Below are 25787 nucleotides of genomic sequence, written 5' to 3'. Positions count from 1 at the left end.
TGTGGCCGACGAACAACGTCGAGATCCATCTTTGCTCTCTCTTATTGACCGTCTGCAATCCGGCACCCTCGACCCTTCCCTCAACATGTTCTTGCTTCAGGATAACGTTCTTTACCGCCGCAACATGCACCCCGACGGCGCAGAACTCCTGCTCGTTGTCCCGCATCATCTGCGCAGGGATGTCCTCATCCAGTTTCATGACGCCCCCACTTCCGGGCACTTAGGCGTCTCCAGAACTTATACGACGACGCTTTTTCTGGAAGGGCCTTTATCGGTCCGTTCGCCGCTACGTAACATCTTGTGACCTGTGTCAGCGTCGGAAGAAACCTGCGACTCTACCCGCTGGTCCCCTTCAGCCAATTGACGTTCCAGCCGAGCCATTTTATCGAGTGGGCCTGGACTTGATGGGTCCCTTTCCAATTTCCACGAAAGGCAACAAATGGATTGCAGTCGCTACGGATTATACCACTCAATTTGCAATTACTCGAGCGTTGCCAACAAGCTGCGCCACAGACGTAGCCGACTTCCTACTGTACGACGTCATCCTCCAACATGGTGTTCCACGTCACCTACTCACAGATCGCGGTCGCTGCTTCCTGTCTCGTGTGGTTGACGATCTACTTCGATCATGTGCTACTCATCACAACTTCACGACCTCATATCACCCTCAAACTAATGGACTCACCGAACGCTTAAACCGTACACTGACCGACATGCTTTCCATGTACGTTTCCGATGACCACCATGATTGGGACGTTGCGCTCCCGTTCGTCACATTTGCATACAACTCATCGCGTCATGAAACTGCCGGCTACTCACCCTTCTATCTTCTCTTTGGACGCCATCCCTTACTACCCTTTGACACCTTGCTCCCTTCTGATCCGGCCTCCACGTCCACAACTTCCTATGCGCAAAATGTCATCACGCGTGCGCTCGTCGCGCGCACAGTAACCCGCGCTCGGCTCACGTCTTCGCAGACCGCACAAAAGGCCATCTACGATCGTCGACACCGGGATACTGATTTTCCACCGGGCTCTCTCGTCCTTCTCTGGCTCCCATCTCGTCGCGTCGGCCTGTGTGAAAAGTTAATGTCGCGGTACGTCGGACCCTATTGCGTGCTGCGCCAGGTGACTCCTGTCACCTATGAGATATCTCCCATGGCATCCACCTCATCGACTGCCACACCGCGAACTGACATCGTACATGTTTCCCGCCTCAAACTTTACAACTGTGATAATCCATTTTTATCACAACAAGCACCGGGACGGTGCTTCGTCGGCCGGGGATAATGTCACGAGCAATGGGAAAGACAAAGACATTGTAGTGGGGCTGGGTCAGAGGCTCTCTTGTCGGACTGAAAACCTGCTGGAACCTGTGCGCTCTGTGCAGTCTTGACTAGGCAAGCGCTAGCCGCTCACGGTTAATTAAATACTCCCCGTAACAATATATATAATATATTTACGCAAGTGTTATTGATATACTGTACGACGCCGAATAGTCGTTTCCGTTCGAATGTAACGCATAACAGCACCATTGAAGTCTCAAAGGTGAGTGACCGATGCAAGTGCATGAGGACTGTTATTCCGAATGATTGTGCTGCCGGGGAGTCGTGGCTGTTGGGCAAAAGCGCAGTTCGTGAGAGAATTAACTCACGGGTGTTAATAAGTCCTGCTTAACAAGTTCCTAGCTGTCATTCAATATAAACGCCCCCGTTTGGGGGCAGCCTGTAAATCTGCTAACTTGATTTCGGCAAGGAAAACGTTTTTTGACAGTCTCGCCATGTTTTCAACCCATTAAAACGGGGTGCCTCATGTGGTATCACACTTATCTTCAACGAACGCAACAGATCTGCACATATCTCTACGTGTATGTGAGACATGCCGTTCCTTTAATTATTTCATTATGGTCGTTATGCTAGTGCACCGGATAACTTAAAGCAGCCGTTTATAATATACAAGCTGCCGAGATGAGCGGTCATAGATTTGTGAACGGCATTACATTTATGTATAACATATAGGGTAAGCGTGACATGTTTTTCTCGGAAATCAGACTCGAGAATAACTTATTTTGTTTACACCCCTAGAAAAAAGCCGAAGAACGCAGCCACATGCTCTTCTCTTTTTTATTTTAAACAAATTCCTGGGTTTTACGTAGGTGGCAAAACCGCAATATGATTATGAGGCACCCAGTTTAGTTTTCACCACCTGGAGTTCTTTAACGTACACTTAAATAGAAGTACAGAAGCCTTTTTCCATTTCGTTCCCACTGAATTCCGCGACCTGGATTGAACCCACGAGCTCCAGTTTAGCAGCGCAACGCGGTACCCACTGTATAGCCACTAATTAGGCTACCGCGCCAGCTTTCTTTCTTTCCTTCTTCTTTTTTCTTTTTTGAAGTATTGACAGGGGAGAAAATTTCAACGTACGTCTTATACGCCCAAGGATGACCATATGTTGTAAGCTTTTGGAGCATATTATCGCTAATCACATATCTAACCACTTGGAAGCGAATAACTTTTTTGTTGATTTTCAGCATGGCTTTCGTAGGAAGTTTTCAACCTCAACTCAATTGTTGTCCATTGTACACGACTTTGCCAGGGCCATAGGTGACCGCCCGCAGATTGACGCAATATTTCTAGACTTGTCAAAGGCATTTGACCGTGTGCCACATGCAAATTTAATTGAAATTCTCAATTCACTTGGACTACCAGAAAATAGAGTGCATTGGATTCAGGTTTACTTAGAAAATCGTGTTCAGTTTGTGGAAATTGATGGTGTGAAATCTAATAGCCTGCCTAACTTATCCGGTGTACCACAGGGGACAGTGTTGGGACCCCTGCTGCTTCTTATCTATGTAAATGATATTGCTAAAAATGTGGATCCTAATGTCAAGGTGAAGTTGTTTGTTGATGATTGTGTCATTTATTCTGCTGTCAGAAGTTGTTCATGCCAGAATACACTTAACACTAGTCTTTGTAAACTCGCGGACTGGTGCGACGACAGAGGAATGCAAATAAACTTTTCCAAAACAGTGTCAATGACAATAACATTGAAACGAAAACCGCTACTTTATACTTACCACATTTCAATCGGAACCTTGAATCTATTACTTTTGTTAAATACTTAGGCATAACAATTAACAGCAACCTCAAATGGGACACCCATATTGACAACATATGCAATAAAGCATTCAAAAAGCTTTGCTTTCTACGTAGAAAGCTAAAGAAGTCACCTTCATCTGTGAAGCTGCAAGCTTATCTTTCTCTCGTTCGCCCAGTCCTAGAGTATGCTTCCATAGTGTGGGAGCCGTACTGTAATAAGGAAATTGATAAACTTGAACGAATTCAGCACCTGGCTGCAAGGTTTATTTGCTCCAATTACAAAGCATCATCATCCGTTTCTGGTATGTTAGGCCAACTTGGACTGGATCCGCTCCATGTGCGCCGTAAAATCGCCAGGCTGAAATTTTTTTTACTCATTGTTTCATAATCAAACAGGTTTAGCAAATGCCACATATATTACCCATGCTCCACACAGGTCGTCACGTATTTTTCATTCTAAAGTAGTCCCGTCATACTTTGCCCGCACTAAAATCTTTCAGAAATCATTTTTTCCACTTACGAGTGAAGAATGGAATCACTTACCGGAATTTGTTGTTGAATGCACATCTTATGTTTCATTTGAAAAACTGCTAAAAAACAATCTTTTGTAAACCCTCTCCTGCTTGGGCAGTATTGCTGCCTGCAGTATTGTGTAAATAAATAAATAAATAAATAAATAAATAAATAAATAAATAAATAAATAAATAAATAAATAATGACAAACTAAAACTGTTTTCGGCAATCGAGGTCTTACCGCAATAAATGACCCCGTACCAATTACTCCGCATTATGTTACGCGAGGAAGGCCGAAACTTGAATGGAATGTTGCGCTGCAGTTTACTCTTTTTTTTATCTATAACAATGTTTCCGGTAAAGCTTAGTACAAGGCGCCGGATTGGGCAGATATGCTGTATACTTGTTTAAAGCGGCAAGCAGGAAGGTTACATATGTTTCTCCGTCTGCGTTTCGCAAGATCTACTGATGGATAACTATATGCGCAACAATACACACGAGAGATACATGCTGCTTGGAGAACGAGAAAAATATTTGTTCTCCAAAGGGAACCATACAATAACACACACACACACACACACACACACACACACACACACACACACACATATATATATATATATATATATATATATATATATAGTTATACATTTGAACATGCACTTCGTGACGGTTCTAGAACACATATTGTATGGCATGCATATGTAGGGATACGCATATTTCCGCAGCATTATTTCTAAATTATATTGTTGTTTATTACTTAATCTTGTCATTAAATCTTTCATTTATTTTATTTCACTTTTTCACACACTCATAGAATTTGTACGCCTGCCTACAAACACAAAGAATACCACGTGTGCAAAGAATGCAATTGATCGCAGTTCGTTCAACTCGGAGGTTAGTGGAGGTCACAGTCAGGAGTCCTGTAGGCCAGTGTGAGGGTGTAGTCTTTGTGGTCAAATACTCTCCTGGCAGCAGCGACCGCTCGCATCCCTTTTGTTAATATGTTTTTCACAATGCCACTGTATGTACACGCAGCTTTGTACCCCTTTATAGCACCTCTGTACATGCCCGTCGTTTTTGATGCACCTTGACATGAGATGTGTCGACGCTCACGACGCCACTAAATCCCGTCAGTGACGCCCGCATGCTTTTTGTTAATACGTTTTCAACAATCCCACTCCATGCACGCTCAACTTTGCACCCCTGTATAGCACCACTGTACACGCCCGTAGTTTTTGATGTATCTTGACATGTGCCATTCGATGTGTAGACACTCACGACGCCACCAAATCCTGTCAGTGACGCCCGAATGCTTTTTGTTAATATGTTTTCAATAATCCCACTCCATGCACGCCCAACTTTGTACCCCTGTATAGCACCACTGTACGTGTCCATCGTTTTGATGACTTTGACATGAGGCATTGTACGTGTTGACATCCATGACGACACGAAATCTGTGCACCCCTGTGGTCATGGGCTACTCACGATTTAAGAGCTTGTTTTCACAGCCTTGTTGTATTCACTTTTTTTAATAATTCCACTCTGTGCACGCGCAAGTTTCCATTTACGTGTACGTTGTATTCTTTTTTACATTATATTTTCTATTTTTTTTTCAGTTTGTATTTTTTTCTTGACTCTTTTCACCCTTACGGCAAAAAGGTATAAATTGAGCTCTGTATGCTTGTACACGCACTCTTGATGAAGGCCGGACCCCGGCCGAAACGTCAGTAATGTCTTGTTATGTTTTTCCTACGTGCTTCTATTTTTTGAACTATTTTTTGAACTACTTCTGTGCCGGCTCCGGTTACTCTTTACTTCACTGATATATTGCCACCTGTAGGTAGTGGGTCGAGGGCAAGAGTGGGTCGAGCCCAAGAGAAGAAAGAAGACCGCGCGCTCCTTCTCTGCTCGAGCCAGCCCCGACGGTCGCGTCTTCCAAGAGCCAGCTGCTCTACGTTTATTATACCTTCAGGACTACTTCTCGAGGCTCGTGACAAACTGGTGGAGGTGCTGGGTAAGCGTCTTCACGGATGTTGCAGACCCCTCCAAGGATCCGCGCTACGAATCCAGTGCCTGTCGACACTCCCGTGCATCGGGCCAGCCGCAGGATCAGGGGACTGTCTCCAGAAGTCGTCAACGCTACAGTTCCCACCACATCAACCGGTATGACCAGCGCTTCTCTTCAAACCGCCCCAACCGGTACGGGAAGCACGATGTCGAACCGTTACACACTTGAGAGCCCACGAATCCCGAAGACGTTTCATGGCACAGTGTTCGAAGACGTCGAAGACTGGATTGTCGAATACGAGCGCGTGGCCTCCGTGAACGAATGGAACGCCACGGAAAAACTCCGACACGTCTACTTCTACCTGGAGGATGGCGCGCGTACGTGGTTTCAGAACCGCGAGGGGCAACTGACGTCGTGGCGCGAGTTTTGTCGTCAGCTTTTGGAGACATACACCAGTGCTGATCGCCACGAACGAGGGGAACGTGCGATTCAGGCCCGCGTCCAGTTGCCAAACGAAACTGTGGCCACTTACGTCGAAGACATGACGCGCCTCTTCCGACGGGCGGATCCAAGAATGACGGAGGAGAAGAAGTTACGTCATCTGATGCGCGGGGTCAAGGAGCAAATCTTCGCTGGCCTCGTACGGAGCCCTCCGAAGACGGTCGCGGAGTTCTTGTCCGAGGCCGTGACTATGGAAAAGATGCTTCTGCATCGCTCGAACATGTATGAGCGGCAAGCGAACAGCATGTCTGCTGCTGACATTTTCACGGCCATAGGAAGCAACGGTGACTGTCTGCGAGAACTCATCCGCTCTGTCGTGCGTGAAGAGTTGCAAAAGGCCGCCGTAACACCGCACCCTACGGTAAGCTCCATAGCAAGCATTATCAAGGACGAAGTGCACCAGGCGCTCCGTGACACCTTGCCTCCTACTAACGCTGCGGCAGTACCACCTGAATATCCGCGTGCGACCTACGCGCAAGCCCTGAAGCGCCCTGCTCCCTCTCCGCCGCTGTTCGTTCGTGCTCCTCCTACGGTGTCAATTCAGTCGGCGCAGCCGATGTCGTACTACGACGCTGGGTATACACCGCCGCCGGTTGTTCATGCCGCTCCATTTGCCCACCATTCGGAGCAAGCGGTTCGCTACGTCGACGACAGACGCCCGCCCCCTCGGAAGTCGGATGTTTGGCGCACACCCGATCATCGGCCTCTGTGCTTCCACTGCGGTGAAGCTGACCACCTGTACCGCCAGTGCCCATACCGGCGCCTTGGGATTCGCGACTTTTCCGCATACTCGCCGCCGCCCCGATACGGCCAACGACCCCGGGACATTCAGGAATACCTGTCCCAGCAGCGCTTGCCACCGCCTGCCAGGCGGCAGTCGCGATCGCCGTCTCCGAGACGATTTTCACCTCCGCCCCAGCGGTATTCTCCCGAGCGGTCGACCAGTCCCCGCCGGGAAAACTAACTGAGGCGATCTTTGGGGGCGAGGTCGCTGACGGTCGAAGCGCTGAAGACCTCCGACGGACGCAGTCACGGAAACATAGCGATCCGCCATCACCTGCAACTGAACGAGACGACCGGCTTTCGCTCGATATACCAGTGACTATTGATGGTTATGCCGTGAGTGCATTAGTGGACACCGGCGCAGACTACACGATACTAAGCAGGAAAATAGCAACGCAGCTGAAGAAAGTGATCACGCCCTGGCATAACTCGCAGATTCGGACGGCTGGCGGCCACGTCGTTACTCCGCTGGGCGCCTGCACGACTAGAGTTGAGATTCAAGGATCTACATTCGTTGCGAGCTGCCTTGTCTTACGCGAATGCTCCCGCGACGTTATTCTTGGGGTTGACTTCCTGCAGGAGTACGGCGCGATTATCGATCTGCAAGAGCGTCGTATCACTTTCTCTGCCGCACGAGCAATCGACGTGCAAGACGGCCAACGGCGCGACGACGTACTTCGTGTTTCGGCAGACAGTGTAACGCTTCCTCGTCGACGTTACATGCTGTGGCTTACGCGACGGCGAAGCGGTGGCCGAAAGTAACTTGGAACACCTACTGAAGCAAGGTGTTTGTGTGCCTCGAAGTGTTATACAGATTCGTGCTGGTCATTCGCAATTGCTTGTTACTAACTTTAGCTACGAGCACCGACAACTGTTCCGCGGCACTTCGTTAGCGTTTGCTGGCGCAGTAGCAAACGTTAACAACTGCTTCACGTCAGAAGTAGTGGAGACAGCAGACACGTCTCTGGGCCATCTCGACATCAATTCTGAACTGTCCACCGATAGCCAGACAGCACTGCGCAAGCTCTTGCTTGAATTCAGGACCTGCTTCGCACATTCTTCCAAGGTACGCCAGACTTCCATCACTAAACACAGGATCATCACGTACGAAGACGCACGCCCGATACACCAGCAGCCTTACCGCGTGTCGGTACAAGAACGCGAAGCCATACGTACGCAAGTCCGGGAGATGCTTGACGATGGCGTCATCGAACCTTCCAACAGCCCGTGGTCGTCTCCGGTCGTTCTTGTCAAAAAGAAAGACGGAACGCTACGCTTCTGTGTCGACTACCGCAAGCTCAACAACGTGAATAAAAAAAATCACAGCATATCCACGGGGTGAATGATGATGAGTGGGTGAAGCTCCGGAGGGAATCATCGAATCTCCCGCTTAAGGGGACGCTAGCACAAACGCGTTAGAGACGTGCAGTACTCTCTAGTAAGGGGGAGCGGCCACAGTGTCTTACGCAGCCATTTACACATGCCGGAACGTGCACCGCGTTTGCCGACGCCATCACATGACTGCTGAGAGAGTATACCCCCCGTATTCATAAACGCTCCTCGACTTGAACTTGACTTGCCACCGCCTTGGGCAGCGCGTTCGAAACGCGTTGAAGGTAAGGCGGAGAGGCCACAGCGTCTTACACCAGCTTCTTACACGGGCCGTAACGCGCTAGCACAAACGCGTTAGAAACGCGCTAGAAACGCGGCCTTTCGTTAATGTTGGGTATTTATTGCCATCGTGGTGGCTTGTGTCTATGTGTGCTTCTTAAAAAGGGTAAAAAACATGCCTGTTAGGGGAGGTGTCAAAACCTTCTTCTTTAAACTGCATACTAATACGCTAGAAGTAAAGACATATATGGAAGAAAAAGGAATGTTCGTACCTTGGGGCACTCACTGTTTTATATGTAGGAAACCAGAGACAATTGAACACGTTTTTCTAGATTGTTCCGGAGGTTACTTCTTTTGGGACATACTTCAAAGAACTTTAAAAAAAGACTTACCTATAGAGAGCTACGGCATTAGATTTTTACCGGTCAATAACGACGAAGGCATCCCATTCGACATGATAATGCTCCTGGGCCTACATAGTATTTGGTTGTCAAGAATGGCCTATCGTCATGCAGATATTGACGCGCGGCCAATAAGGAGTTACTTTCGCGAATCTGTTAGCAGAATGGTTCAAGTGTATAAACTTCATGAACCCGAACCAGACTGGCTTCCTAGGTTAGAAGGGCTGATGTACATGCCCGAGTTTTGATTGTTCCTCTTTTCAGCCCTTGATGTGCTGATATGTTTGTACACTGTATTTCTGTGTGAATTTAATAAAGGCAATAAAGAAAGAAAAAGCTTCGTGGCGTAGTGGGCTAACGCCGCGCGCTCGGAAGCGAGGGGTCCCTGGTTCGATTCCGCGCTACGGACACAACTTCGGAATTTTTTTTCTCATTTTTCTCAGACTGGTTACACACTACTACTACGACGAGGGACGAACGGGTGCCGCCTTAAGGAGCTTCGCCCCTAAAAGGACGTGTAGCCGCTGCCGCGTATCGACGACTCGTTAGATAGACTACGGCGTGCCCACTATTTTTCTTCTCTCGATTTAAAAAGCGGGTACTGGCAAATCGAGGTAGACGAACGCGACCGCGAGAAAACAGGCTTTGTGACTCCAGATGGGCTCTATGAATTTCGAGTGCTTCCTTTTGGCTTGTGTTCAGCCCCGGCTACTCTCCAGCGAATGATGGACACTGTCCTTACTGGACTGAAGTGGCAGGCCTGTCTTGTGTACCTGGATGATGTGGTCATCTTCTCTGAAACGTTCGAGCAGCATCTTCACCGCCTACGGAGTGTGCTAGAAGTCATCCGATCGGCAGACCTCACACTTAATCCCGAAAAGTGCCACTTTGGTTACGAAGAGCTCAAGTTCCTCGGGCATGTAGTAAGCGCCAAAGGGGTCCGACCCGATCCCGACAAGCTTGCCGCTGTGGCCGCGTTTCCAGCTCCTGCCGATAAGGAGGCCGTCCGGCGCTTCCTGGGTTTCTGCGCCTACTATCGCCGGTTTATTAAAGGCTTTTCGAAGATAGTGGAACCCCTGACACGCCTTACGAGGGACGATACGCCATTTGTGTGGCATAATGAGCAGCAGGCGGCTTTTGCTGAATTACGACAGCGCCTGCAGTCAGCACCCGTTCTTGCACATTTTGACGATGATGCTGATACTGAGGGGTGCATACCGACGCCAGCAGCATTGCCTTGGCGCAGTGCTCGTCCAGCTTCAAGATGGAGTGGAAAGAGTTATAGCGTATGCCAGCCGCTCCCTGTCCCGTGCCGAGGCGAAATATTCGACTCAAGAGAAAGAGTGCCTCGCGGTCGTGTGGGCGATCATCAAGTTTCGCCCCTATCTCTATGGTCGTCCCTTCAAAGTAGTGACGGAACACCATGCGCTCTGTTGGTTGGAAAGCATGCGCGACCCTTCAGGACGACTGGCACGGTGGAGCTTGCGGCTACAGGAATTTGACATCACCATCGTTTATATCTGGCCGTAAGCATGAAGACGCTGACACGCTGTCCCGCGCACCCATTGATCCTGCCAGTCAGGAAACAGAGGATGATGACGGCTTCCTGGGCGCCATTAGTTCGTCGGACTTGAGCAGACGGCAGCGTGACGACGCTGAGATTAGACCGATCATCGATCATTTAGAGGGCCGCGACACAACCATACCACGCCATCTGTCCCGCTCGCTGACGTCCTTCTGTCTGCGAGACAACGTGCTTTATAAGAAGAATGCTCGTTCGACCAGCCGTGCTTACCTCCTGGTGGTTCCAAGGGACATGCGCGACGACATCCTCTTCGCTTGCCATGACGAACCGACATCTGGTCATTTAGGCTTTTCACGAACACTCGCTAGAGTACGCGAAATGTACTATTGGCCCGGGTATTCGGCAAGCGTCAAACAGTACGTTAAAGGCTGCCGTGAATGCCATCGCCGCAAGACACCATCCGTTAAACCGGCTGGCTTACTTCAGCCAATTGAAGCACCTCACACGCCCTTCGACCAAGTCGGCATGGACATTCTCGGACCGTTTCCTCTCTCGGCCGACGGTAACAAATGGGTGATCGTCGCGACTGATTATTTAACACGCTATGCTGAGACGCAGGCGATCCCACGAGCCACGGCCTCAGAGGTAGCGCAGTTCTTCATGCGCCACATCGTCTTGCGTCACGGTGCTCCCTCCACTGTAATAACAGACAGAGGGACAGCATTCACAGCTCAGCTTATGGACGAAGTTTTTGAATTGAGCAACACCAGGCATCGCAAGACGACCGCGTACCATCCGCAGACCAACGGACTTACCGAGCGACTGAATAAGACTGTCACAGACATGCTCGCAATGTACATCGACGTTCAACACAAAACATGGGATCGGATCTTGCCTTACGTGACCTTCGCGTATAACACCGCCGTGCAAGAGACGACGCGCTTCACGCCCTTTCGCCTTCTCTACGGTCGCGAAGTCCATGGACTTCGCGACCGTAGAGAAGGCGAAAGGGCGTGCTGGCCGACGATGCTGGCCACTATGCTGCCGTGTCAAGACGCTGACCTATTGACAACTGACGCTGAGGAATTTGCAGAGCGTGCTGAGGAAGCTCGGCAGCTCGCGCGGCTGCATATCGGCCAGCAGCAGCAGGCAGACGCACTACGCAGAACATCCGCCACAGGGACGTGTCCTACAACCCCGGGGACCAAGTTTGGGTGTGGACCCCCGTTCGCCGTCGTGGCCTCTGTGAAAAGCTTCTGAGCCGGTATTTCGGTCCATATAAAGTGCTCCGCCGCGTCAGTGACGTCAACTACGAAGTTGTTCCGGACACAACATCGCAGACACGGAGTAGGACACAAAGACAACCGACCTCAGACATAGTTCATGTTGTGCGCATGAAGCCGTACATTGCGCGTCCGTAATTTTTTTGTTTTCATTTTTTTCTCTCATTCTCTTTTTTGTTTCTATTTTCATTTATCTTTGGGAGCTTGCTTCTTCGTTCATTGACTGTGCCGGCGTGACGGCTACATTTTTTTGTGTACTTTCGCTTTGCCTGCCTTCCTCTTCTTTGTCTTCTACGCCTATTTTTTTTAGCATCGAGGCGATGCTTTTGTTCGGAAGGGGGGATATTGCCACCTGTAGGTAGTGGGTCGAGGGCAAGAGTGGGTCGAGCCCAAGAGAAGAAAGAAGACCACGCGCTCCTTCTCTGCTCGAGCCAGCCCCGACGGTCGCGTCTTCCAAGAGCCAGCTGCTCTACGTTTATTAAACCTTCAGGACTACTTCTCGAGGCTCGTGACAATATATATGTATGTATATATATATATATATATATATATATATATATATATATATATATACATATATATGTTATTGTATGGTTCGCTTTGGAGAACAAATATTTTCTATTTATATATAATACAAGTATTTGTATTTGTATTTATATAAATACAAACAATATATATATATATATATATATATATTAGAATGAAAGCCGACACTGCGGCCGCAATACACGCGCATCACAGAGCAGCATTAAAAAATAAAATAAAGAAGAGAAAGCAAGGAATTCTTCAGGCATACATACATGTCATATGTAAATACGAACACCATTTGAGCGGACTGAACGCCAATATCAGCGCACGAAGTAGTACGAATGACCCTGCCGAGCTGTATCTCCAGCAGTTTTCAACGACGCGACCTTGATGCGGCCCAATCCACTTCGATCGCAGCGCCGCCACAGTATGTTTCCACATCAGGCGCCTCACTGCAAAGCATGCGCCGCCCCAACCGCTCGTCCCACTCGACCGTATTCTAATACACTCTACTGTAGAGTTAGAGTGCTGCCATTCTTTGAAGGGGTCAATGCCGCCTCGCCTCGCCTCGCCGTCGTCCTGAGCGTCCGCCATGTTTAGGCCCTCGCTGCGCTTAAAAATCGCATTGCGCCGCGTGCGACCACACCGATTTTTTTTTCGCTCCAGTCGCAGCATGTGACTGGAGCGAAAAAAATCGGTGCAATCGCACGCGTCGCAATGCGATTTTTTGACGGCTGTTTCACATGGTGCGATTTCAACAATGCGACTGATGCGACGCCCAGGGTTGCTTGCTGCCAGATTTTTGTCGCACACGCCACATAAATTCTTTTAATGTAATGAAAAAGACATGCACGTTATAATATAATTGACCTCTCTATATTATGGCCAAGTAATATGTGCGTTTTGTAATTGAAAAACGCTTCAAAGTTTCATTTGTTTTGGAGTGCGCATCAGCGGTTTATGAAGTTCAATACTAGGAGAAATGGCGGACGTAAACAGCTGTTGGCAGGTGGTCGTTCGGCGTTGTGTGCTGTCTCGTGTGTGTTTTATGCCTGTGTCGTTCTTCCTGCGGTACAACAAATTACAAGAGGACCTATCAACAAGCCCCTGTAGCTGTTGTCATCGCATATGCAGTATTCGGAATTCGGCTGCAGCGAAGTCGTCATGTCAACGCAGAGACCCTCGCGCTACCCGTGCTTAACGTCAGCTTCTGAAAAAAGGATGTGTGTGTATTGCTCGTGATTGCGCATAAGCGGTTCCTGCTCCTAGCAATATTCTTGCACCAAACTTAGCAGCAAGCACCAACCCAAAAGCTCACGTCTGCCTCTGAAGGAAGCCCCAAATGATCTGTGTGTAATTACTGAACGTGCAATGAAATTTGTGTTGTGAACGTTTATTTATTTATTATTTATTCAAGAAAGCCCCTAAGGGCCCTTTTACGAGGGTATTACATAGGGGGGCGGGTACATTCGAAAAAGAAGCGGAAAAAAAGAAATACAACTGTGGAACATATATAACAGCTGGTATTAATACATCATTATAGCAGGAACATTATGTATAACACAAATTTAAAAGCGTTGACATTTTGTGATTAGAAAACATATAAACATATAGTAACAGTGGTTGATGCAGCATTATATGCACACTGATGCTAAATTGTATTGCTGCGTACATATAACGAAAACAGGTATTGCTATCAGTCTAAGTAAACTTTTCTCGTAAGAAAGTCTGAAAAGATGATAAATTAGATTCAGTCGCTATGTATGACTCTAGGTTATTCGATTCAATGATTGTGCGTGGTACTAAATGATTTAGCGTAAAGAGATAAGCGGCAAGTTATGCGTGCTACTTTGTTATCATGGTCACGGCGCGGGAAGACAACGTGAGGTGAAGAAAAGAAGTCATTATGAAGCGTGCGATGATAGTACAGTTTATGAAATAGGGTTAGCCAAGCAAAGTGACGTCGACGTGATAGTGGTTCCAACTCGGCTCGTTGCTTTAATGCTGTGACACTCGTGAAGCGGGAGTAATCGGAGTAGATGAAGCGAGCAGCACCGATTTGCAAAGATTCAATGTTGTTGATGATATATGTTTGATCAGGATCCCATATTGCAGAAGCATATTCAATCTTTGGGCGGATGAGTGTTATGTAAGCTAGCTTTTTTAGGTGGGATGGGGCATGCTTGAGGTAACGCTTGAGAAGACCGAATGCTCGGTTAGCTGATGCTTATACAGTGTTAATATGCATGGTAGTGCCAAGTTAAATCAGACTGAAGATGGACACCAAGGTACTTATAGGTTGATGTAAGTTCAATGCTAGTATTATTGAGTAAGTAGGTTGTAGGAAGGCGAGTGGAATGGTTAGTGAATGACATTAGCTTCGTTTTAGACGCATTCAGGGGACATTAGCCATGAGGAGCACCAAGTTGTCACTTCCTCAAGGTCAGTTTGGAGGGAATGACGGTCAGCATCGTTAGTAATTTTTCTATATATAACACAATCATTTGCGAATAATCGAGTTTTGGAGGAAACACGTTTCCGGAGATCATTACTAAAAATTAAGAAAAGAAGGGGACCAAGAACACTGCCCTGAGGAACTCCAGAGGTTACGGGAACAGAAGAAGAGTTATAGCCATTAGCACATGTGTATTGTTGTCTATTGGAAAAAAAATTCTTTAATCCAGGCGATCACGTTAGGATGAATATTGAGGTGCGTTAATTTCGTTAGAAGCCGGTGATGAGGATACGATCAAAAGCCTTACGGTAATCGAGAAACACTGCGTCCACTTGAAAGCCTGCGTCAACTGCTGAAAATAAATCGTGAGTAAAACCGGCGAGTTGTGTATCACATGAGTAACCCTTGCGAAAACCGTGCTGATATTTAAAAATTATGCCATGCTCTTCTAGGTAACTTATTACTTGAGAATGTATGATGTGCTCGAGAAGTTTACATATGTTACCAGTTAATGAGATAGGACGATAGTTGAGTGGAACGGAGCGGTCACCTGATTTGAAAATAGGGATTACTTTAGCTATTCGCCAATCGTGAGGAACAATACCAGATGATAATGACTGTGAGAACAAGGCTGATAACACTGGAGAAAGGTTTAGAGAAGCATTTTTAAGTATCTTGTTATTGAAACCGAGGTGATCAGAGCTGGTAGTAGTTTTGAGGTTATTCAACAGGGCATAAATGCCGGATTCACTCATGGTAACTTCTGACATAGAAATGTTAGGCAGTGGCTGCAATGTAGGTGAAGAAGTGATGTCTTCATTGGTGAAAACAGATGAAAAAGCGTCGTTCAGCAGTCGTGAACACTCAGTTTCATTGACTGGTTCTCCGTCAATGGTCGTTAGGACTATGTCAGGATGAAAACTTGGATTGATTACTCGCCAAAATCGATGACAATTATTGGTTAACATAATGGGCAGATCATAACTGAAGAAATGACGACGAGTTGTTTTAAGAAGGGTCTGATACTCCTTATCGCAAACACGGTACTTCTCCCATGACAAAGGGAGGCCGGTATCAACTGCTCGGCGGTACAGGCGTTTTTTCTTATTAAGACGACGAAGGCGATGTGTAAACCAAGGTGAATTTTTATGATGACGGATGGCGATAGTCGGCACATACTTCTCGACAAGGTTAGTCAATGTGGTTTTAAGCGACAGCCAATTTTGTTCAACTGTGCGAGTTGAATAATGAGCAAGGAAGTTGTCAGAGAAGCTTTGTAGTTCTGTGTTGATCATCTCAAAGTTAGCGCGGTTGTAGCAGTGAATTTTCTTAGTAGTTGTTTTCTTTTTCCTTAACGGGTGCATGATGCATCCGGTAATAATGTCATGATCAGATAGACCATTAAAATGCAGCATATCAGTAAAAACGTCTGGGTTGTTTGTTAGGACGAGATCAAGGATATTAGCAGCTGTAGCGGTGCGACGGGTAGGACTAATAATTAATTGCGAAAGTGAAAAATCCAAGCAGGACGAAAGAAATGCATGGGCTTCATTGTCACTAGACTTAACAGAAAGTGTGACCCAATCAATGTTTGGGAAATTGAAGTCGCCAAAGACAAGGAACATAGCGTTAGAAAAGCGTACATGTAAGTCACTAAGTATTCGGTGAAATTCACAAGAAAATCCACTACACATATCTGGCGGCCGATAAAAAGCACCAATAATAACATGGGTAACGCCCAATTTGCACCGTATCCACACACATTAAAGGAAAGTAGGAACAGTGAGGGGAACAGCGGATATTTGTTTCTTTGTGGCTATAAGAACGCCGCCCCCTTTTCCATTTTTTCTGTCACAACGAAAAAAGCAATATTCAGATTCGCTGAGCAGGATGCCATGATCCGGGATAGAATCATCGAGCCAAGTTTCAGTTAACAGAAGAAGTGAAGTGCATGTAGAATCCACGAGTGAAGAAAGGGCGACAGTTTTGGATAAAATACTTCTAATGTTTGTGAACAAGAAATTGGCGATATTGCTCACGCAAGGACGAACATTAGGCGGAAATGAAGCAGGCACTGGGGAAGTTGGCTTATCTGCCAACACAGGTCAAGCTGTAGCGGGTTGATTTACTGGTACCAGCACGAGCACCCGCAACATCCCACATGTAAATATCTTTATTGATATGCAGTTTATCAAATGTTAGACGAACATGGTCACCTTCTTTTTTAATCGATCGAGAGAACTGAAGAAGTTGTCGGCGCTTATCACGAACGGTTTGGGAATAATCACGTCCAATGCTGAAACCTGTGTTCCTGAGCTTGCGGCCGTTACTTAATTTAGTCTCAACTTCTTTATCGTTAAAGAACTTTGCTATAATGGGGCGCTTTTTGTCGGTCGAAAAACGTCCCACACGGTGTGCTCTAGCAATGGAAGTCACACTGAGGCCAATGTTTATCATGGCAGAATTCATGCACAAATCGCTCTGAAGTTACCCAGCTTTCGGATTCAACTGCGTCTGCAACACCGTAGAACAAAATATTTGATCTACGCGACCGGTTCTCTAGGTCATCAATTTTATTAAATATATTAGACATTCCACCCGCAAGGTGCCCTGAGACATCGACTGACGCTGATTATTCCACTTTGGTTTCTAATTCCTGTACTGGTTTGGTAAGACTTTCCAGGTCTGTTTTGAGCGTGGCATGCATATTGAGCACCCTCATTACAGATTCCAAAAGGCTTGCATTGCTGGCTTCAAGACGCCCAACAGCCTCAACCACACCGTCTAACTTCTCCTCTTGAGCCTTTGTCATTGGTCCGGGGTTTACCTCTACGTCACCGCCCAGAAGCAACAGGCGCAAAACGTAAACGAGAGCAATATAGGTGCGTTTGAAAGAATTGGGTGGCCACGACACTGCCAGAAGGCAAACATCATTGCTGCGGTAACAGTGTGTTTGGTAATAACTGACCTGTAGAAAAGCAGTCGGTGAGCAACGAACTGTAGCACTGTTGTGACCCAGGGGTTCGTCGAAATGCGCGCGTTTTTGAGTAGGCGGTGTTGATATCGTCGTTCTAGGTTGACCGACGAGTGACACGAAACTGTCCAAGAATGGCGGCGGGTGATGCAGCAGGCTTGATAAGTTGCGGCAAGTAGGCGGGGTGTCTTAGCACCAGCCTTGTTCGTCCGTCTCGGCGCGTGTGCTGTAATTATTCATACAAGTGCTCTCTGAGTATTTCGAAAGGCGTAAAAGCCGACACCACATTTTTTTAGGAGCTGCAGTCACTTGTGTACGTAGTATCATTCATTCTGACGGACATGGGCGTCGTCTACTTTCTCGTCCGGTTTCTCGTGCTGTTAGTGTGCTGTGAATCTGTATCAAGAGGCTTCAGTCAATATTCTGCAGTACGTAGGCCAGCCCCAAAGCTAACATTAAAATACATTGTTAAGAGTACGTTTGTTTGTTTAATGACAAAATCGAACGCTAAAATTTTGCATTCATAGTGGCAAGTGTAAAGTAAGAAGTTGTCGAAACTATCCGCTAATAGCATACGTGTGCTTCCACCTGCTTCAGCACATCTTAAAAGTGAGGCTGAAAACCCCAGATAACCAAAAACATCAGCAACTGGAGCACGTTCTATGGTTACTTTCCTGTAAATGAAAGCCAGCATCTCAGTCTGTTAAGCTAGTCATGTACTGGACCTATATTAGACCAGTGTTAGAGAATGCTAGTTGGAGCCATTTCAAACAAGATTTGACCAAAATAAGAAAGTGCAAGGAAAGCGTCAAGGTACAACATAGTCTGGTATTCCCAAACCGACTGTATTTGCAAAACTTTATGCATCCCTGAATTGCCTGCGTTAACCCAATGCTGAAACCAGAGGAAGCTGACTCCCTTTCTTGCTGTTTAAAAGCTGTTCGAATGTCAATAACAGACTACTTATGTTCTGAGGGAAAGTGAGTGGCATTGACAATATCTCTAAGCTTTTGTATGAGGTTTCACCTTGAACGAGAATGGAATAAAAATATTTACCTTTGCAAGTCTCAGAATCCAAACATTCTCAAATTTTGACGAGCCACATTAAATTTTTGAGATATAAACAATAAAAAGTGTGCCGAAGTACAAGTACACACTGAACACACTTGAGTGGTTGAGTGGCTAGCTGCGAATGCAAAATTGTCCATAGCTGCTACCTCGAGGTAACTGCTAGATTAGACGTGTGTTTCTCCTATAGCCTATGTACCTGGTAAGGGGAGTGGTTATACTGTCACGTAGTAGTGACGCTGAAGAAAACAGTTGTAATGCCACGTACACACTAGCGGCAAAACTAAAATCCCTATATAACAAAAGTACCGCCATCTACTCTTTCCTCCGCCGCCTCCTCTCCTAAAGCGCTTAGTAGTAGTATAAACTTTATTTTGTCCGAGATGGAGTTTAGGGAGGAGGGGAGTGGGAGGGCCCGTCCTCTTCTTCCTCAGGCGGCGGTCAGGCTTTGTGCTTTGGCGGCGTCTTCGGCCATGTGGACGACCCCGAGTTGGAGATCCAGGTCTGAACTGAGCAGTGCAGTCTCCCACTGCTCTAGGGTAGTGATGGGAAGGGGAGACAATAAGCTAGTGGGTTTTTTTTGTACCTTATCAGGGGACATGCCCACATGATGTGATGAAGATCGGCTCTACCTGCGCATAATTTGCAATCTGCTGTATATAGCCCAGTATAGAGGTGACTGTACGTCACTGGGTTTGGGAAAGTGTGCGTCTGTAAAAGGCGCCAGGTAACTGATTGCTTTTTATCTATATTTTTGTGAGCGGCAGGGTAATGCCTCCTGCCCTGGCGGTAGAATTGTAGAATTTCCTTGTAGGATACCATCCGGTCCCTGCCTGAACGGCGGAGGGATTCGAACTGCTCCTCGCAAGAGGTTGTCGTGCGGCCGCGGATTGCCAGTTCTCGCGCCGCACTGTGAGCAGCTTCGTTTCCCGGAAGACCGGAGTGCGCCGGTGCCCAAACGAGTTGCGTCCATCTGCGCCGGGTCTCGGGTACCCTAGCCAGAATTTTGAGGGCTTCAGGCGAAATGCGCCCTTTCGCGAAATTTCGTATAGCTGTCGTTGAGTCGCTGACTATGAATTTGGCTGCGGAGGAAGCGCACGCCAAGGCGATTGCGACTTCCTCCCCGACCTCTGGCGAGGTTGTAATAACTGAGCTTGCAGCGGTGATTTGATTTTGCTAATCTAGTACAGCCGCTGTCATAACGTCTTGGTCACGATACTCGGCAGCATCTACATAGGCCACGTCCTGAGAGTTTGCAAAGCGTTTTTGTAAGGATTTGGCTCTTTCCTGCCTGCGCTCTTGGTTATGCAGAGGGTGAGTGTTCTTAGGTAATGGTGGGACGTGTATGTGTTTTCTTAACTCTGTGGGAATGTCCCGCTTTGGTCCGAATTGGGTGTTGTATGTAATCCCGAGTGATTGGAGAATGTGTTGCCCCGTCGGAGAACGCGAGAGTCTTTCCAGTTGGGGAATTCTTTGGGCTTCCATGAGCTCGTCAAGAGTATTGTGTACTCCTAGAGCCTCAAACTTTTCGTTTGCGGTCGTAATTGGTAGGTGTAGAGCCTGCTTGTATGCTCTCCTGATCATGAGGTTAATTTTGGAGCGTTCATCATTCTTTAGTTGCAGGAATGGGCTAGCGTACACTATTCTGCTTATGACAAAAGCCTGTACAAATCTGAGTAAATTAGTTTCTTTCATGCCGTGGTGTCTGTTGGCGATGCGCGAAATGAGTCTTGTTGTTTGATGTACGTGCGAGTCTAGTGCCTTTATCACTTCGTTGTTGTGTCCATTGGCCTGTATTCTGAGTCCAAGGATCCTGATGCTCGGTACTATTGGGATGTCCTGGTCGTTAGCTTTGAGCATAATTTGAGGGGGTGCGGTGAGAGTTTTCCTGCCTCTGCAAGTGGGTCTATACAGAAGTAACTCTGACTTTTGCGGGGAGCAGGAGAGTCCTTTAGGTGTTACGTATTCTGTGACAACTTCGATCGCGCTTTGCAAAGTTTCTTGGATTTCTCCGTCACTCCTTCCGGTTACCCAGAGTGTCACGTCGTCTGCATATAAGCTATGCTGTAGTTTAGGGATTTTAGCTAGCTTGCTTGGTAATTCTAGCATGGCCATGTTGAAGAGGTAGGGAGACAGGACCGAGCCCTGGGGTGTCTCTCGATTCCCGAGCGAAATGCTCTCCGAGGTTACCCCACCGACGGTGATTGTGGCTGTCCTGTCTGTAAGAAAGTCTTTTATATAATTGTATGCTCTGGAGCCAACTCCTAGTTTGTTTATCTGGGTTAGGATGGCTTCGTGATGAACATTGTCGAAGGCTTTGGTTAGATCAAGGCCAAGAATGGCCCGGGTATCAAGTTCTGAGCTGTGATCACCGTCTATTATTTGGTGCTTAATCTGAAGCCTAATGTCCTGCGTGGAAAGCTTGGGTCTGAATCCAATCATCGTGTGAGGGTACAGGTCGTGCGCTTCTATGTGTTTGTTTAGGCGAGTAAGGATGATGTGTTCCAGAAGTTTGCCTAGGCAGGAGGTGAGCGAGATGGGTCTTAGGTTCTGTAGCTGCAACCTCTTGCCCGGCTTTGGTATCATGACAATTTTAGCTTCCTTCCACTGTTGAGGGATGTGGCCAGCCTCCCAACACTTATTCAGATACTTAGTGCTTCTATGGAGTCATCGTCCAGGTTCCGTATAATTTTGTTTGTTACGCCGTCCGGACCCGGAGCGGAGTGCGTTCGTAGACCGTGTATGGCCTCGCGGACTTCAGCTTCCGTTATTGGTTCGTCGATTATTGGGTTTGGATCTCCCGTGTATGCGGGTAAGGGCATTTTGGAATGGTTTCCGATGTATAGATTCTTGAGTTCGTTAATTAAGTCTGTGTCTGATCCCGGGTAATTATGGATTATTTTCCTGAGATTATGCCCCTGCATAGTTTTACTGCTCTCGGGATCGAGTAGACATCTAAGTATGCGCCATGTTTTGGCCATGCCTATTTGCGCTTCCATTCCATCACATGCACTGTGCCAGTTTTGGCGGGTAAGCTGGTGAGCATAGTCCTCAATTTGTTTGTTTAAGATTGATATGCGTTTGCGTAGGGATCTATTCAGTTTCTGTTGTTTTAGTCGTCTTTCCAAGCTAGCTTTTGCTTCCCACATGTGGAGGAGCTTGGCATCTGCCGCCTGGATATTAGCTTCTTCTGGTATGGCTATGGTCGCCTGCTTAACGGTTTGTTGTAAGTTGTCGACCCATGCCTTAATGTCTATAATCTCAGGAACGGCAGGTTCGTTTTTGTTTGTTTGTAGTTGCCTAAAATTGTCCCAGTCCGTGATGTGGATTCGTTTGCCGATAGATTTGGCGAGTCCCGTTCGGATTGTGGTGGCCACTACGATGGTCACTTCCCAAGTTTTCTTGCGTGTTGTACCATGTGGCGCCTGACACGTTTTTGGTGAAGGTTAGGTCTGGTGTAGTGTCCACGCAGACGCTATTTCCTGTGCGCGTAGGTTGTGTCGGATCTGTGAGCAGCGTGAGTTGCTCCTGCTGCGCAGTCTAGCCACAATTGACGGCCTTTGCGGTGATCGGTGCGATAGCCCCATGCAGATGAGTGTGCATTGAAGTCGCCTAGTATGAGAAGTGGTTGTTTTTTTTTGCAATGTGTGCTGCTTTCCGGAATAGATTGAGGAATCTGTGTTGCTGTTTAGGCTTGCTGTATACGTTGAGCACAAACAGGCTGCCAGTTCCTCGCTTTCCGTAGGGATAATTTCCACTAGGACGTGTTCTACCGACACAATGCCGGTCTCGTGTATGAGTGCCGGTATGTTTCGTTTGATTAGCGTAGCGATGGGCGCTTTGCCCGTGTCCGATACATCGGAGCAGAAGGACGCATAGCCTGATAATTTGGCCTGACCCCCCGTCTCTTGGAGGGCAATTATGTCTGGAGCTTCGTAATCCTTAGTTTGTAGGAACTGCTGGAGATTCCCTCGCTTGCGGCGGAATCCCCGGCAGTTCCATTGCCATATGACGTACATAGCGCTTTTACTGCTATTCCAGGCCATCGTTGGTCCGGCGGTTGTAAGGCTTAGTTACTTTAATGGGCCCTACGCTAGGTCTTTGTTGGGCGTTTTCGAGGACCGCGATTCTGGCATTATAATTTTCGGCAAGGTTTGTTATCATGGTGTGGAATGTTTTATGCATTATCTCGAATTTGATATCAATGGCCCTGGTGATTTCCTCTACGATCGTCTCTTCTCTGATGTTACGCTTAGAGGTGCCAGAGTGGGTGGTTGTCCCTTGGGAAGGAGGGGATTGTTCTACCGCTCTGCGCTTCGCGGGTAGGCTCTCAGTATCGGAATCTGGCTGCGCGTATTGTGTGGCAGGTTCTGCAACTGCCGGAGGTGCATCTATCTCTATCTGGACAGTTTCTGATTCTGCGGGTACAACTGCTTTCGGCGGTGTCGCCTTCAGTTGGGCTACATCGGCCTTGAGGGCCTTATTCTCTGTTAGTAGAATTTCGAGTATTTGTTTGATTTTAGTTAGCTCGCTGTCGTGAGATGAGGGGAGCGTGGGCTTTTCTATCTTAGTGGGTTCGGACTGGGAGACTACATTTGCCCAACTCACCTTGTTGTTATTGGTTGAGGTCTTGCTTTCTTGTTTAGCTTGGGGTCTATGTCCCGATGGGGATCTTGATCTGGATGCCTTGCGATCGGCGGCAGTGTCCCTTGATTTTGATCGGGATGGGCGTTGGGCTGCCGTTGTCTGCTTGCCTGCTTGACGTGGCAACGATGGGTCTCTGCCGCCGCCGCTGTGGTTGTGCAAGGTTTGTTGTTGTTGTCGCTGTTTTATTGCGATAGCAATTATATGGACACTTCAACCGGATTTCTGCCGCCGGTGTCGCCGTCGCCGTCGCCGTGAGGTTCCGTATAGATAAAATCTTCGCCGCGCGCCGTATGCCCCAGAGGCAGCGTGCGGGGACGCGCGCTATCACGGAGAGCGAACGCACTCAATCTCCCACGCGCAAGCAAGGAAGCGGAAAGCCAGCGCCGGCACTTCTCTGCCAACAACCGCGCTCGTCGCTCGTCCGCACAGTCTCTTATCTCTCCCACGCGCAAGCAAGGAAGCGGGAAGCCAGCGCCGGAAGGAGCGCGGGGGGGGGGGGGGGGGGAGCGCACTTCTACGCTGCCAACAACCGCGCTCGTCGTTCGTTCGACCGCACCGTCTCTTATCTCCACACGGCTCTGACCTTTATGCGCATTTGCCGCTCAGTTTCCGTTGAAGCAATAGACCGCACGTACCTTCGCCCGCTCCTGCGGCGTATATATCCGCTCGCTGCCAGCGTTTTGACGGTCGTTGTCTGCAGTCATTCAGTGTGATCTATTCATGTTTGTTTGTGCGCGCTCACACCACGCTTCTTCAATCAGTTAGTAATAGTCGGGCCACATTTTCCAACGCACGCTACACATGCAATGCTGCCCGGGTCGGCAGTGCAGCGCTACAGGTGTGTCCCTTCGCACGCGCTGCCCACGGGAAGCGCTTCTCGTCAACACCACCGTTTCACACGCGCCTTCTCGTGGTCATCGAGTCTCTCTTCATGTCGGTCTACTTACGCCGCAGCACACCTGCTTACTTAATCAGCTCATGTTTACTACAATTCATATTGCTACCAAAGCCGCTCACCTTACTTCGTATGACATTGCTGTGTTGCTATCGCATTCATCGCTTCGCCCTTAGGGCGAAACTGTGACATTTTTTCCCACTGGCGCTGTTTGATGAGGAAAGGCGTCTGAAAGCGTCTCTGGCAGCTCGTCTCCCGTGGGGTGATCTTTACCGCACAGCGCGCACTTAGGGTTGCAGCTGTGATTGCCCGCGGGGTTTTGGGCACCACAGTCTTTGCACTGTTTCTTGTCGGGGGTAGGGCACACGTCCGCACGATGACCGATCCGGCCGCAGGCTCCGCACACTTCGACTTTTTTCTTGTGGAGGTAGCAGCGCTACTCGGCGCCTCTGTAGTAGACGTAGAAGGGTACATTTGGGCCTTCAAAGATGATGATGACTGAGTTGGTGTTGCCCATGCGACGGGCCTGCAGGATGGTGGGGTTCTTCTTGTAGATGAGACTTTTGGTGATGTCCTCCGCAGTGTCGTAGTCCGGAATGTTGTGGATTACGCCTTTGTAGGTATCTGCCGGTGGGGCGGCATAGGCTGTGGCTTCGTAGTGCGTGCCCCCAATTTGGAGTTCCCTGATGCGGTTGTATTTCTCAGCACTTGACATTCGCGGAGTGCTGATTACTATGACATTTTTTTACACGCAGGAGCGATATATGTCATCTTCCGCCTCTGCAATCGGCACTGCTGCGGCTCGCAATACTTCATCTCTAATTTGCGCATCAGTTAGTTTTGAGACATTTAGCCCGTCGCGATGATCTTTATATCTTTCCTTGGAAGTTGTGGCTGTCGCGGCGGCTTCGGTTTCTTGGTGGCACGCGCTGCGATCTGGCACGCACCAGAACGCGCTTCGTCAGTGTTAGTGGTTTTTCTTGTTTCATCAGCCATTATACTGAACTGCTCTATAGCTCTACGGCTCCTATTGCGGTGGCTGGTAAGCCAGCCCGCTTTTTTAGTTACTTCTTCAGGTGCAATAGTTTCTCCCTCTACTTCAACGACGTCTATGCCTTGAAAGGAGCTTACCCGGGGTCGGTGGGGTGGTTGACCCGCCCTCGGTGCGGCCTTGGGGCTCCGCGTCGTCCGGCATCGTGCAGCTGCGGCGCGGCGAGGCGATGATGCCGTAGTCTTGGTTAGGGCTGGCTGTCGTTCGGTGTGCCCGAATGGGTTTTGAGCCGTAATGGCCCTCCCGGTGGGCCGATGGTGATGAAACTGGTGTCCAGCGAGAGCCTGTAGCTTCAGGGACCTGATTTTGGTCCCTGATTTTGGTCGGAACGTAGTTTGCACGCCACAAAAATTGGTTGTTCACGGAGCTCATGCGAGGTACGTTCGCTCCGGTTCGCCCCCTGGTGGCGTCTCCCTAAAGCGCTTGCTTTTTTCTTTACTT

At 48.1% G+C, this 25787-nt stretch overlaps 1 pseudogene; it reads right to left on the bottom strand.

The window, feature by feature from the left end:
- Nucleotides 1-22785: 22785 nt before the first annotated feature.
- Nucleotides 22786-25490, bottom strand: LOC125943607 (uncharacterized; annotated as a pseudogene).
- Between the last annotated feature and the right edge of the window lie 297 nt (nucleotides 25491-25787).

Source organism: Dermacentor silvarum, chromosome 2 (genome assembly GCF_013339745.2).
Source record: "Dermacentor silvarum isolate Dsil-2018 chromosome 2, BIME_Dsil_1.4, whole genome shotgun sequence".
NCBI lineage: Eukaryota > Metazoa > Arthropoda > Arachnida > Ixodida > Ixodidae > Dermacentor > Dermacentor silvarum.
Note: the sequence above shows the minus strand (reverse complement) of the source record. Positions and strands in the feature narration are given on the sequence as shown.